Consider the following 16,894-nt stretch of genomic DNA (forward strand, 5'->3'; position numbering starts at 1 on the left):
TTAAGGTTTTTTAAAATAATAACAGACTTAGACTATGCTTGGTGATAACTCAGCATCTAAGCGGATATTAGGCTAAGTTACGCATTAAAGTAACTGTTTACTGTCCATTTAAGTTATTTTGCTCAGTAATTTCTCGCTTGTAAATATCATTTAATTTTAGAAAAAGACATTTGCCTAAATTTGTTCTCTTATAAAAAATTTAAACCAAAAGCCGTTATAAAAAGATTAAGACAGAAATAAATACGGTTACATCATTATTAATGTGGGAGTCTACAAAAGCAAAGACGCAATTGTACGGAATTTTAGAAACGATTCCAAAAAATACTAACGAAATAAAGACACGGCCAAGAGAATGTTCATTTTAAAATTCTTGGTCTTTCTAAATATCTGGGACAGGAACGAGATACCTTACAATTGAGTTTTAAGATTTTTTAACTGTGGAAAAGAAAACTAAAAAAATATCTACGAATATCGTTTACGCTATTCCTTCGAATATTGTAGGTCAATTTTGATGAGAATAATTTCTCTAACATGATAACTATACCTATATTTTAGACATTGCTATGGAAAGATCATGTTAAGGTTGACTAACATGTAACTTGATTACATGAAAACTACCTAACAAAATAGATTATAAGAGAAAAATAAATTTCGCCATCGGCGTATTAGGAACATGACAGAAAAAAACTTAGACCTATTAGGTAATAGGTCTAAGATTCTTTTACCATTGTTTAGTTTTAGGTTTCCAATAAACTGTCTTTTATAGATGGGCAGTACTTAGTTCTCGTACGTATTTATTGGACCTCAATAGCATCCTGATTGACAAAGTACCTACATATAAGAGCATACTACCAGGGAAAGTACCTAGTATATCCACACATTCACAATAGCACTTTACATGGTTGTCGCAGCCGAAATTCCGTCTCAAAATCACAGACCACGTTCAATCCATAAACAAAGCATTTTAGTGGATCGTTCATTCTCTAAACCCAAATTTCATTGGGCATACAATTCCAACTTTTGCTAAGTGAAATCCAAACACGTTTCGGATCCCATTCTTACGGTAAGCGCGCGCGCACACTACAAACTTTTAGTCGGCCGATAGTTGATTTGAATTCATAAATCTGTATGAAGATGAATGGATGTGCATACGTAATAATGATCAGATACTTGTTGGGACGACTTGATCAGACTAAAAACTGATTGAATTATTAAGAAAAGTTTAATTGTAGGAAACCGACCAAGACCTCAGCGTTGTTACGTATGTACTTCTATTCATCTTCATACTGATTTATCAGCCCAAATCAACTATCGGGCAACTAAAAGTTTGTAGTGTGCGCGCTGTAAGTACGTAAGACCAACAAAAATACATCATCGCAAAAGTTTCACGTGTAAAAAGGCCTAACTAAGATTAATGTTGGAAGAATTTAATTATCTAGCGGAGTAGGTGAGGAAAAGTTTTTCTTTTAAGTTCAGTGGCGGCATCTTTCTGGTTTCTGTAACGTGCGCTGATAAATTAGTGAAGTGTCTGAGTTTGAATTATGCAAATATTTTTGTAAGGATACTCTTAAATCATTTGCTAACTGTTAATTGTGTATTCGTATAGGAAATTTTAAGTTTTACGTGTGAATTTAAGCAATTGGCATATAAATATTTTCGCGGATTGACTCAATATCCGCTACTTCATTCTACGACAAGAGAAAGGTTTTTCTTGACGGAAAATGTGTTTAAGTCAACTAAAAAAACATGCTTTTTATAACGTTTCTTGGCTAGTCATGTATAAACTGTCGACGGCCGGGAAGTGGTTCAAATTAAGATTCCAAGATTTTCTTACATACATAGTTACAAGTGTATTAAAAATAAACACTTTTAAGTAGGTACATAAAAACTAAAGGCTTGTGTTTAAACGCCACCCAAAAAAGTACCTATTTTACTACCAAAAAAATTCTAAACGGTTACCAAAATGGATAAATGGTCACCAAATAACGTTTCCAAAAATATTATTAGATAAAACCATTTTTTCGTATTATTGACTACTAAAAAAATATATGGACGCCTTTAAAATACACTTTAGACCAAATATTATATATTGTCACTACTTAGATGTTACCAATTATGTAATACCATGACTCCTAATTTGGTCATTTTTGTTAGACTAAAAAAGCTAACGATCGCTAAAATATTTTTCAAATACCAATTAATATACTAGGGTTCCCAAATGTACGTCGTTTATTTATTGTTATACGAATTTGTGTGTAACTCAGTGCGTTTAAAATGTAAGCACGCGACATGCAGCAAGCATGACTTCTGTCACGGCTCCGGCGCTGCGGGGCTCCGGCGGTCCCATGCGAGCTTATCGTCGCAGCTGGTTTTCACGCTCACCAACGCAGCTTCGGCTTTCTGGCCGGCTCCGCCGGCCAGCCTCAGCCGCGGCGGCGAGCGCTGAAACTACCTGCGCCTCAGCTCGCAGGCCGCCTCGCCCCTCCGCGCCTACGCGGTTTTGAATTGCACTCTAGGGGTAGGGCAGACAAGACTACGTGGAGTCGGTTTTGCAGCGATTCGTTTTCGTCACTAACTTTGATTTTTGGTAGTAATATTAATCTTTTAGTTGGATAGAATTTGGTGACCATTAATCCATTTTGGGAACCAAAAATAATATTTGTGCGAGATTTGCGATTTTTCTGATGTTATTTTATTTTTTTTGGATCATAACATTAGATACTTTAGTGCCCTTTTAATAAAGTCAATTTATTTTTTTTGGTGTTGTTTATTTTATTTGGTGCCTCAGCTTAGAGTCTTAAAAATATTTTTGGTGACCGCCTAAATTATACCCAAAACTAAAATGTTAAAATAAAATAAAACTAGAACCAAAATCTAGTTACAGATGACTTTTAATAGACAGTGTGAGGTTCAGGGCCAGGACCAGGGTCATCACAACACTATAATGAAACACATTACCCAGTTAACAGTTAGACAGTCGGGTAAAAGCACTTAATTATAAAACAGGAATTCCGATTTGACCCCAATCAACCAAAAATAGGGTTTCCATAATTAAAAGAGCACGGAAATGTTCACGTCACAACGAGACGGTCTGATAAACAATTCATTTATTTTGTTTATTGTGCTAACTATGTGACTTTTACCCGACAGTGCGACAAAATAGGTATTATGTACTTTGTAAAGTCTCTTTTACATTATTCACGTTATTTATTAGTCACAAATTTACATAACAATAATTAATACAGTGAAAGAAAGATGAATATTTTTTTAATCGAGATATTCACTTGTATTTTTATTTTGAATTTGTTGTTACAATAGCTTTTTACTTACCCGAAATATTTATATTTTGCTGTAATTTTGTCTTATATTTGCATAATTGGACGTCATTACATGATCACCATAGGAAACATTTATTTTCTTCATTAAACAAAGTGGTTAACTAATAAAATTGGTACTACAACCAAGAACAGATAGCTCAAGTACACGTTTTTTTTTACAAGTAAAAGAAAACATTTAATCAAACTCCCAATAATTAACCAACAAAGCATTGATTAACACCGATCTTCACCCAAAACAATTTTCTTCGCAATCATTCGATCCCGGAAAACATTCAATTAGATTGTTACGATTGTAATCGATTCTACCTTTGATAACCGTGGTGAATAACTAAATCCTATAGACACTACCCTCACGTTTTGTGCCAAATTAATCCTCTGTGGGTAGAGGATTCTTGGCGAAGTAACGATTATTCGAGTCACGGCATTTTTCTAGTTTTTTTTCTTGGTAGAATGGTTCAGTACCCATAGTTGAATTCTTTCTATGTATTTACAAGAGTTTATACTTGAGGTAATATGAGCACAAATCATCAAGTCGATGGGAAATCTTTAAAAAAAAACGTTTAACAGTATGATTGGTTTTTTTTGGGCATTTGCAAATATTGCTAATGCGACCTTGTTGACTGTGGGTGCATTGCATAGCCAACCCAATTTAAGGAAATACGAACATGAACACGCAAGTTAATTCACGTCAATCGTTCCACTGTAGTAATTTAGTGTCCATTAGAATAAAAACATTACCTAAGATTCTTTAAGTGGAAGAAAATATACGCATATCAAACTAAAGCAATCTGCACCTTAACTTCCACTTTCTTTACCACAACAACTCAAGGGATTACCACCTACATAAAAACCAATACAACATCAATAATTCCCTGCAGAGCCGTCGAACAATTACAGGGAACTATCAAAACACCTCCACGTTTGATTACCGAGGAGTGATTAAGTAAATTGCGTGGAACAACCCTGCCGAATCCGCCCTCACGTACTACAGTTGATCCACTGGAGATTACAACAACTTTCTATCGGGCAATTTCTAACAACTGGGTATTAAGCTGGCATTGATTGCTCCAAGTTTTGAGCCCTTTTAAGTTGAGGTGTCATTGTTAGGGTTTTATCTTGATTTTAGTTACGCCTTAGGCTGGTGGTGTTGAGGTAGATTTTGGTGTCATAGTCGTGCAATGAATTGTGATGCAATTGGTTGTTTCAACATTCTAAAGCACGAAATATAAACTGACGGCAACTAGTATCCAGAAACTTAAATTTCATACTCAGTTTTTATCCTTGAACTATTTTTATACTATTTTGCAGAATTCCAAGAAATGAATCGGTAATTCAAAATATTCTAAATAACTATATACCAGCTGTAACCATCACACAATAACTCCCCTTCTATTACTCAGTTCTTCCTTAGGTCAACGCCCTATTCAAAAACACCACAAAGACGTGTCACTGTTCAAAATAACCCCAGACATTAATGATCAATTTCCTACCAACTCTCCCCTTCTTACCCGTCAGCGTCCGTCAGAAAACCCATCAAATCCTTGCAATATTCTAACACAATGGGAAAAGCAAGGGGAGATGAAGATTACACCATGAACAACACCATGGACTGAATAACTTTATAATAAGGGAATATCCCCTTACATCCCTATATTGCAATTTCATATTTAGGGGAGAATCTTTTTATTTGTTAAACTTTATTCGCACAACCGATTTACATAATTGAAGTCGCATTTATTGTTTTATGACACTGAAAATATATTTGAGATTTCCTGTGCTGATATTATAAATCATATTTTCACCCTAAAAATGTGTTTTGCAATAAAATACATTGTGGGTGCTTTTATGCAGCCAGTTTAATATTAGGACCGATTGTGACAATAAATTGTATTTCGTAAATCATATAGTTGCAATACCATTTTGTATTACAGGGTAAAATGTGTATAAATTCTAATCAAAACTTTCAAACATTTGCTTCCCTATTTAACATGACCAACCCCACTGTTTAGTGACCGATTAACAAAACAAAATGTGCCACATTTTTTCCTACAAAACGAGACAGGTGTAACACCGTGCCGATACGGTACCATTCTGTACGCTAGCCACCCTATTTCACGCCTCACTAATTCCTAATCCAATTAACATAAAAACAATGCATTTGTTTTAAACATTTGTACAATAAATGTGGAGTCGAATTAATGTATGTAACGGTTTATTGCATACCTGGTGTAAATAGGCATGAAAATAATTATAAGCTAGTGTTTATTATTTTAAGTAGTAAGTCTGTTAACCAGTCTCACCAGGTTGGGAAGTCAGATCGGCAGTCGCTCTATGTAAAACATTGGCACTCAGCAGTATTATTGAGATTGGAAGTAAATCCCAACATAAATGGGAAAAGGCTAAGCAGATAACCATACTTATGCAGTACTAAGTTTAATTACAAAAAGCTAGTACATAAGCTAAAAATTAAGTTGTTTAAAAGCAGACAAGAGTATACTGCGTCGAAAGATTTTGAGAAAAGAGTGATGACAGTTAAAGATTTGGTGTATTTTATATACAAATCCCCTCTTTATTATTAAAGGCTACTATTTATTAGATTTATTGTGTTGGTCCTTTACAAGAAAGCACAATAAAGCATATTTTCAATTATGCATTTAAATGAAATGAAGTCTCAAATTATACATATTTACATTCAATACTCTATATTCATTCATACTCGTCAAACGAACTGCCTATTTTCATGAAGAAGGACCCTCACATACGATATTGCATATCTCCAACAATAACAGTTCTTCGACCCTTCGTAATTTTACGAGGAAACATCAGGACATAATCTTAGATTTGATTTTGGGCCAAAAGTTTATAGTAAGAGTCAGTTGTAGTTTTATAGGCACTAACGTTGACGGTCAATGGTTTTATTGTTTTTTGGAAAAGGTTAGGTCCTCTTAGATTTTTGATAAGATCATCAATCTGTGTTTGGTATATTCTACGTAGAGCTTTGAGATGTTCTGCTAATGATTTTAGAACCTTTTTTGCGGAAAGTCACTAAATGACCGTTCGCCGTGCGTGCAGCGTGAGGGAGTGTTTGACTCTTACTGACTAAAACCCATCATATTCCTTACGAACAGTCCCGCAGCATGGTTTAAGAACCTATGAATATCTTTTGTTTTGATTTATTTTTTCACTTTTAGAATAAATTTTTGCGCAAGAAAAAACTGAATGTACTCTTTTAAAAATTCATACATTCTACATTCTTGCCAATTCAGGCAATATTTTTATTAAATCCGATATGTTTTAGATGACTGAGTGAATTCAAAAAACATAGAATTATGTACAAATATTTTAGTTGCAATGTTTAACGTAGTGAACAGAAAACAAAACCGATGTCCATCATTTTCTCATACAGAATTGAATATAAAAGCGAACAATTTTTTGTGAAAACAACGAAAAATATAATATCAAAACAACGATTGTCGTTGTTTTGATTTTGATATTATATTTTTTTACAATTTGAGCTTACATAGAAATGGTCAGATGAAAAAATACTTTACTTTATACTATGTTGTGACAGTAATCATTTTTAAACGCAAAACATTAAAATTAGGGCATAATTGGAATTATCTTCAAATAAAGGTTTAACCATATTGCTAACCAGTAATAACCCTATACATTTTTATGACTACCAAACAAACCAGCACCAAACATACAAAACCGCAACAAACAAAATACGCCATAAAACTGCCAAATATCGAAAATTTCTTGCAATTCCCACCCTTTGCCGAATCGCTCCCTACTCGTAACCGGATATACGCCGCGAGCGCCACGTGACCTCAGACTTCCGACTACGATTCGCCAAAACTGACGTGCTGTATCTAGGTCCATCACAACTTGAGCCCCCCTGCCTGCCTCCACACCTAACACTCCCGTACCAAGAACGGAGTGAGCTACCAAAGAGGTGGGTCAACTTACACTAGACAATTGTTTAACCGACAAGCAATCCATCTGCCGGAGCAAATAAATCGACAGTTTAATTTCGAAAGAAGGTTAGTCTTCTTCTAAGACGTTGCTATAACTTATTTATCTTCGCCCTATTTTTTTGTTGTTTGATCCGGGAAGTATGAAAATAATATTATCGTCACGTAGGAAGTTCAAATGTTTGTGATCGATTTATCCCCTTTCTATGCACTATTTGAAGCACAGTTAAACTCAATATAACTTTAAACACGTACTTTATTAAAATCGAATTTATAGTTTTGATAGCAAAATATTTTATAGCTTATTCAGATTTATTGCTCCCGAGTGTGCAACAATGTAAATGCAAAAGTAATTCTCTGTTTGTTCAATTTTATGATTAAAAGGGTTCAGTTTTGTTTTTCACAGCTTTAATTAGCCCATGGAAAGTAAACCGTTTATCTCTTAGATAGAGATACAGTAAGCTGTCTATACCTCTAGCTTAGGGGAGTAGGTACTTCGTTTAGGAAAATAAAGGTAGGTACCTACCTAATACTTTAATATCAAGATTTTAGTAACCAACCCAAATTCAAACACGACGTGTAATTCGATTACCCCCATAACAAAGACCATAGCGTCTTATATAGCGCTATAATATCAGATAATACGAATATTGCCAATATGGGTCATTAATAAATTACCAGCACAAAAGCAGAGGCTATTTTGTGACCCTAAAACCCATAACGGACAGACGTACAAGGGTTTCTGTATTATTATTTACTTTTATTTTATCTTTATTCCGGTCACGTATAGCCAGCACCTAGGGAATAACGCGTTCATATTGTTTTTGCTTCTTTTTTGTTCCACTTTAATTAGGCTCAAGTCGTGGAATAATGAAATATTTAAGCGATTGTCGCCATCGAGTTTTTTTGCTTGTTCTGTTAATTTAATTAATGACAAAATATGAGTATTTTTACGTTATAAGATCCTATGTTTTATATTTTAACCATATTCAATTTTAACGTCTCCCACTTTTTATACAGAAATTAAATGAAAATATAGGAAACATATAATGCAGCTTTGTACAGAACAATTATTCAAAACTGTTCTCCTAAAGCATACACAGGTAACCGGTGTACAAAATACAAAGTATTGTATGACATTTATTTATTTGGCACCCTTTTACCCTTCACACCGTCACACCCCAGTGGGCGTTATCTAAAACTACGCAAAATTTAACCCTCAACGCGACGCAACAATAATTTCTCCCTACATTTCGATAACCAAACATGACGCGTTTTTCGCCCGCCAAATAAACCTATCCACACATATTAGTATCAGAATCCAAAGGGGTACTTTGTACCGTCTCGTTCGAATATGGCTTGATTAACCGTTCTGCGTCGACTCGTAACTGCATTACCATAATACCAACTGATGTCTCTACATAGGGAGTGGCGTATTTACATATAATTTGAATTCTCTCACAAGCGAACGGAAAACGGAAAAAATCTTTGGTTTGTGATTTTAAAGAGTAGCCATTAAATATTTATTGCAATCATCTTTTAAAAGGATCAGCATGGTTTTTTAATGGGATACGGAAATGAATTTAAAAGGGACTTTTCTTTTTTTATTCCATTTGTAAACTCAAGTGGATTTATTGTCATCTATTATTATGCTTAAGTACCACTAATTAGAGGCCAACATAAATATCGTTCACCATAAATCTATCTTTATATTGATTGCCAAACAAAAATGAACGCTTAGCGCTATGACATAAAGTTGAAAATAAAACTGAGATGCTCTCTTAAACACGTTAATTCTATGCTTTGCTTGACCAGGACTGTATTAGGTTAATCCGCTGCTATAATAAAAACTAATAACTTCAATAACATCAAAAGCATTTGTGGCAACATTCTCTCGTATTAGCATAGTTTATTAATCGTCTTTATTCTACTTCGTTTTATCGAATTCTTTTATTATTATTGAACAACAAATATACATTATGATAGTGGTCAGTACTTACAGAATATCTGCAGCTCTCTCTATAAAGAAACAAAATTGAATGTATATTGTACAATATGTTTAAATAGATTTCATAATGAAGCGTCTTTATAATTAATTCAGAAAGTTTCAACAATTTTCTCACGCACCCTTCACTTTCTGATGACGTTCAAAATAAAATTGATTTAAAACGCAAAATTACTTCACGAATCGAAATATTTTAGCGTCAAAATGAAGCGTTATTTCTGTTTAAAAAGATTACAGGGAACTCTTATAAAAAGTAGCAGGTACCTTTCAAAAAGTAGATTGGAAAATCCTTAGACTAGACACTTGAGACTCGGCAATCAAGATAGCATCATAAGAACTACCTGCCTTATCTAAAAAGCTCTCAAGACCCCAATTCAAGATAATTTCCGGAGAAATATAGGCTTGTAGTAAATGGGTCAATAGCTTTCATTTAATCAGAAGTATCAAAGAGTTAAATAGGTAAAATTCGAGGTTTATTTTATTTTGTAAGTTTATTAGTGGGTTTATTACAGTTTTACCTGAATTTTAAGCAGATTAGATTTCTAAGAAAATCTCTGTCAGTAGAAAAATCACAGTTTTTAATACGCAACAAACAAGCTTCGCAAAAGCTTCATATTTTTCTACATATTCTATAATTTATTTTATTTTGTCAAGCCTTTACTTTTACTACACCTAACTGTCACATATTCTCAAATGATGTTCAAATGACAGCTATATAATACTAACAGATAAATATAACTTCATCATTTGGTTCATTTGATTGTCAATTGTTTCAGCTTATTAATACCTCATTCCATTTCAATTGTTTATTCTCAAAAATCTGAAACAGACAATCACTATTTTAGTCGAGGTATTGATCTCGCTGTTATTTATTCATAGAAATAGCTCGCAAGTATTTCGGTAACAAATTGGGCTTCGTAGGTAATAATTGATGTTGGGCATTAAAATAACATGCTGCCTACTTTGTTATGGTTTCAATTGAACGTATTTATGAAAGAAAATTGTCGGATACATTCTATTATTGATATACTGTATTGTACTTTTGCTTTTGGAAACAATGAAAATGTTATCAATAGTACTAGAAATACTTCGTTTTGAATTGACATTATTTACTTTGTATTTTTTTACTGTGGTTAAGACCACCTCAGCTCTTTTGTTTCGACACATCAATTTAATGCTTCCTAAAACAAATGACAATCCTCACCCGATAACGACTGCCAATCTATCATTCGTTCCTTCTCCCGTATTCGGACACTGTCCCATACATCCCAACCCCGTTTACCCTCCCAAAAACAGGCACGAAACAGTTTCTCCACGAAATTTTTCACTCGAAAGGGTAACCTGATTACCCAACTTCGCAGCCTGACAATACTCTGTCGACACTCATAATTACATTTGCATAAAGACTGGAATCGCTTGGCTTCGAGAACAAGTGAGCTGGATTAAGCCACGTAAAATCTAATGAGCCCCCCTGATAATGGCATAGCGTCATTAGATAGGTACATTGGAGTTCAATGCAGGATCTTAGCACTAATTGGATGGTTTGACGTCAGAAACTGATATCAAATGTAATCATTTTGATTGGAAAAACTTGTAATTTAGGCTAACGTTTATGGAAAGTGAGAATTATGTACGCTTGTGTGTGTTACTGGAAAAAGTACAAGCGTGATTTTATATAAGGTTAATTTAATGGTAAATAGCTATAGCATAAATCTATTCCTTACAATTTACGGACATCAAACTAAAGTCTTAAAATCCTCGCAAAAGAAAAAATCATAATGGAGAAAAACAAAACTCCAAACTAGCAACATTAATCAAAAGCGTAAAAAATTACATAAAAAAAAGAAAAGCAAAAAAAACGCTAATGACAAAACAAATCTAAAGCATTTTACAACACTTGTATACAACGTCATAATTCTAAAAATAACAAATGGCGCTTTTGACACGAATTGAACAAATCCATTTGAAACACCGACGTTCCATTAACTTGAGTATGTTTTATATCATCTAATAAAAATGTTTCATGCGCCCTTTGTTGTTTGGCTATTAAAATTTATGATTATTAAAAGTATTGAGACTATGGAGCTTTCTTTTATTGTTGGTCTCCTTAACTCAGATTGAAATATGAATGTTAAGTCCCGTGGGTGTTTTTACGGATGAAATGCGAATTAGTTAATTATTTTTTCTGCCACTTTTGGCTATTCGATTATGTATTTAATAAATATTTACTCAAAAAAATCAAGCCTCATATGACCAAACTTAAGAGAAATCACCTTCCTATTTCTATAATGACTTTCATAGAATTTACTTACTCCTGACTTGCCTCAACATTTTCAATTTACAACAATTTATAATTTCCTTCAAACTGCTGCCTAAGTCAATACAGCTCGCGTGACCAAAAGACATTACAGCCTTCGATTCTCCGTCGAATCGTTCTAAGATCTTTATCAAGACGATGAGTTCCTAAATTTAATTTTTAATTAAGTAAGCCTGTCAGTTCCAAGTTTTCCAGCCTTATTATCGAGCTCTGATTTCATTTCCACATCGAAAAATCCAACTTTTTGGCATAAAATTAATAGTTAAATATCTTGTCTTTGATCTTTTTCTGGTATTAGGAAAATGGACGGAGATATTTAATATCTTCCTGTTTCATTTGGTTATACTACAACACAGTTAATTTTGTTGAATGTTACATTTTTATTATATTGACCTGACCTTCACTTCATTTAGTACGAACTATGCTAGGTATAAAAAACTCGCTTACCATATATCTAACATTCAATTCTAGATCTGCTCTCCTCACCGCTGCCCATGCGGTGAAGCTGTCAGCAGCCTTGGACACCACGGCTTGTCATGTAGCCGCAGCGCCGGCCGTTTTGCACGGCATGCGAATATCAATGACATAATCCGTCGCGCTCTTGTTGCCGTCGGCGTTCCAGCCATATTAGAACCCAGTGGTCTGGTACGCGACGATGGCAAGAGACCAGACGGTATGTCGTTGTTCCCGTGGAAGATGGGTAGGTCTTTAGTATGGGACGCGACCTGTGTCGATACTCTTGCACCATCTCACCTTCCTAGCTCGGCGCGATGTGCTGGTTCCGCTGCTGCGGCTGCAGAGGACCTCAAACGGCGCAAATATAGTACCCTGGTGGGTAACTATACCTTTGAGCCGTTTGGGGTTGAAACCCTCGGGCCGTGGGGTCCAAGTGCTCATCTCCTATATAAGGATATCGCTAAGCGACTTGCTGACACTTCAGGTGACCCAAGGGCTGGTTTTTATTTTGGCCAAAAAGTAAGCATTGCCATACAACGTGGCAATGCTGCCAGCCTCTTGGGTACACTCCCGGTGGGCAGCGATGAGGAGTTTTTTGATGCAATTTTTTAAATATTTTTATTTATAGTAAGTGTATATATTAGGTAATAAGTTAGTTGTATGTTGTATATATATTTATTATTAAGTTATTGTAAAAAGTTATTTGTAAATAAACAATCTGCAGTGAGTGAATTCTAGATTGTTTTTGTACTGATTTTTCCTTGCTACGTTGAAACAGTAAGCTTCAATTTCTGGAAGCAGCTAGGGCTACTGGATTTTCAACAAAATACCATATCATGGTAAACATTTCCGTGAAAACCACTGTCTTACTTAGTGTAGTAAATAACTCATTTCAAGAAACGCAATCTATACTGATATTGCAGAGCTGAAGAGTTTGTTTGCCTGACCGCGCTAATATCAGGAACTACTCGTGTTAGATAGCCTATTTATTAAGAAAGGCTATAGGCTACTTTTATCTGGGTTCATGCAGTAACACCCATGGGGTACAAATAGAGCAAGCCGTTGGTACAACCTACCCCGTTATAAAGTCCGCATAGCTCACCAGATCTGCAATGCTATTCCCTTGTGACGTCAATATATACGAAATCAAAAGAAGCGAGGGTAAACATAAACAACAGATTGCAATGCTTAACAGAGTCCTCATCGGGTAAATGTTCTTATTTGTTGAATGCTCCTCGGGCGCCTCGGAGGCGAGCGGAATCTACTATTTGAATAATTTGATTAAGGCAACTTACAGACGAGTGATATTTTTTTAGTTTTTTTATTTTATTCTGATCCTATTATATGTTTATGTATTTTAAAGTAGATATGCATTTTGTTTTCCTATTTTAATCACTGCATTTTTTTGTTATGAATGTTATGTCCAGTTTTATTAAAATTACAAAAAAAAAACATAAGTGGTCATGCAGGTTACCCGTTTATATTTAATTATCCTTTAAATTAAGTGAAAATAAGTACCTGTCTGATGCCTTTTTATCTATCTCTGTGCAATCAACGAAGATTACTTATATATCAGAAAAAAACAGTTTATATCTGCAGCGTTTGTGTTTTGTTCCCCGTTTCGCTGTCGTGACATTGATAGAGCACGTTTGTAACTGATCACTCACACAGGAAGTTAGAAAATTGGTAACTTTGACGCACGATACACACAAACAAAATTATTGCTCATGGCTTAACATTAATTTTATTAAATAGACACTGCAACACAAACTACAATATTTTTTTTTATTGAAATTAGTTTTTTAAAAGATTATTTCAAGTTTTCAAGTATTTCAACAAAAAATATAGTTAGCAATGAATTAACCTTTTTCTTGGTACCTAATATTTAAATCCACATTGCTAAAAAAAGCAAAAAAAACACACGTTCTATCTAGCTCACGAATCGTGTATCGCAACCCTAATTTATCCAACTGCAAAGCATCGAACGTTGACACCTTTATTACCACAGCAATAAGGGTCAGAACAAAGTTAACTGAAATTCTCTATAAATCTTTATCGATTGACAGTTCAAGATGTTTTCGATTCTATTTATCTGTACTGTGAAGTGTGTTCAATTTGATCTTTTATTACGTGAAATCCGAGTCACTTTGTGTGCTGAAATGTCCGATTGGAAGGTCTTTGTAGGTACGTTTCGCTTTTATGCTTAACTGTTAGGAGAATGTTTATCTTTGGCGATGAGGATATAGCAAGTCTCTTCTCTGGTCAAAGTCCAAGTTTTTATCTGTGGTCATGTCAGTTACAAACATGATATTTTAATGATAATATAAGAGATTTTTACAAATAGTAATGTCATTTTTGCAATAGTGCATATCATATCCTTCGGGTTAGATATAATTACACTGGTTTTTTGAAAACTAGGTAAAACTGTAGGTACCCCAGTCGCATTTAATTAGGGAACCATAAGTTTGTCATCAATTCAGAGCAAATTACAGCTTATGAATAAATAAAACACAACCTTTTCTGTATTTATGTTGTCCTCTACTAGACTAAGCACAAATACATAGATCCTCGGGCCTACTTTGTCACGCTCATCTTCTAAAACGAGGTAAATATAAAACAAATTGGACCCATCTAACTAACCGCCCATCAAATAAAATACAGCATTTAGAAGTTTCCCTCAGTCATTACAATGGTTCATTGCGTGCCACCGTTTCACCAGGTCAACGACCTTAAATATACTGAACGTAGCTAATTATGGCAATAAATAACAATTTAGGGTACTTTTTTGTTTCCGTATCTGAAGGGAAACAAAAAAAACAATGGCCTAAATTGCCACCGTTTATCCGTAGATTCTATCTCAAACTGATTGTGTCTGTAAAAACCACAAGGAATTACTCAGAAGTTTTATGAAGTCATTAGCGACGAGATTTATTTAGAAATGAAATACTTAAGTTTCGTAAATCTTGATTAATGTTTAAATTAAAAAAACGGCCCAGTCACAAGAAGCAGTATCGTACCATTTCTTTTTAAAACAATTCATAACATTACCAAAGCCTTCATTTTGTAACAACGTCTATTATGTACAATATTATACGTACATAATAAGTATTCTTAAAATAAGTTGTTAATGATCTTCTTTTTCTTGTTAACTGTCAACAGTTTTAACATCACATCGCATTATTGACGACGATATAATCGTTCCTCATTCAGCAGCTAATTGTCGGGATCAAACGTACAACGATTTCATGTCGATAATGTGCCTTTCTGTTTTTCAATACAGATATAATATTTCAACCAATTAGATATTCCTTGCTTAACTGTTTCAATTTCTCGATGTAAAGGATTAAAAACCAACCAATATGAACAAGCTTTTGCACAACTTGAATTCTTGCCAAAAATCCTTGGCAGAATATTATAGAAGTTGATATCAGAGATAACAATCAAGAATATATTGAACATTGTTGCCTCAACTCTGGTCAACCGCACTAATAGAATTTCCAATTGGTATGTTAACTTTGTAAGCAAAATCCAAATCAAACGAAAATAACCATTTGAATTTAGGCCACAGTTATTTCTGGCTAGCAAAACGGATTATTTCAAACAAATCCCGAAGAAATCTTTAAAACATCTAAAGAACAAATATTCAAAGAAATCTTATACGTTCTTGACAAACCCAACTTAATCTATTTCCTATAAAAGAAACAAAAGGCAACGTTTACGCACGTAGCGCTACGCCGTAGCCCTCTACGAATTCGTAGCAATCAACTACAAAGTAATGGTCGGATGCCATGTCAAAGGAATTCCATAAAATGTGCGGTAAAAATACAGTTTTTTAGTTTGTGGCCACAAAGTGAGCGACGGCAGTAGTAGGACTGCGTGATATTAAAAATATTCTGGATTTTACCGATGCAAAAATATTTCAAAGAACACTTTTTTCAGATTCTTTCGTTTAAAATTTTATATTACTTGGATCTTAGGAGCAAAAAGCTACTTTTAAGATTCTTTCTGTTACTAGTAAGGCTGTTTTTGAAGCCACATAATTTGCCGAACGTAACGAATGGTGAAGAAATCTTAAGCGACGCTTTGCGTGATTGTACGCGTGGTCAATGGGAATCCGGCCAAAAAACAAATTGTAACTTTGACTTCAAATTACTTGGTGTAAATATTAAGGTATCGTTTTTTTAGTTTCTTTTTTCTGTTAAGTATTTTTGACTCCTGACTTCTCCTAATTACGTGATTTTTCTAATCAAAATTCACAGCCTAAAAAAAACCTTCATTTCAGTATCGCAATTTACAAACGATACAAATAACAACATTCTAAATTCATATCTCTAGTTTTCCCAGAAAATCTTGATTGGCTTTTTCTACGACTGAATTTGTGAAGCAACAAGACAAAATTCAGTGTACTTGCTTCTTATGCAAAGATTTATATGTGAGTATGTTACTACCAGAGAATGTATGTGACAAAGCTCGATAAAAACGACATCAGAAAATACATTCCAATTTACGTGTAACCCGATTTCTCATTTAATTCATTTCAAAATAAAATTGCATAATAATTTCGTATCCTTATAATTCTGCAAATGCCATTGCAACTCTAATAAAAGTACAAGCAATTTGGAGTCACGCAAAACTGCATTTAGGATGCACATTGCATTTTTTTGCCTGCATTATTCGCGGAAAATGTTATTACATTTTTAAATCACTCCCCGTCTGCATAGAAGCCTTAATTTCTTTGTAATAAGCGAATATTTTCTCAACATTGTGTACGAACAAAATCAATTTAGTACCACTATGGGTATTT

This window comes from Helicoverpa armigera, chromosome 10 (assembly GCF_030705265.1).
Source record: "Helicoverpa armigera isolate CAAS_96S chromosome 10, ASM3070526v1, whole genome shotgun sequence".
Classification (NCBI taxonomy): Eukaryota; Metazoa; Arthropoda; class Insecta; order Lepidoptera; family Noctuidae; genus Helicoverpa; species Helicoverpa armigera.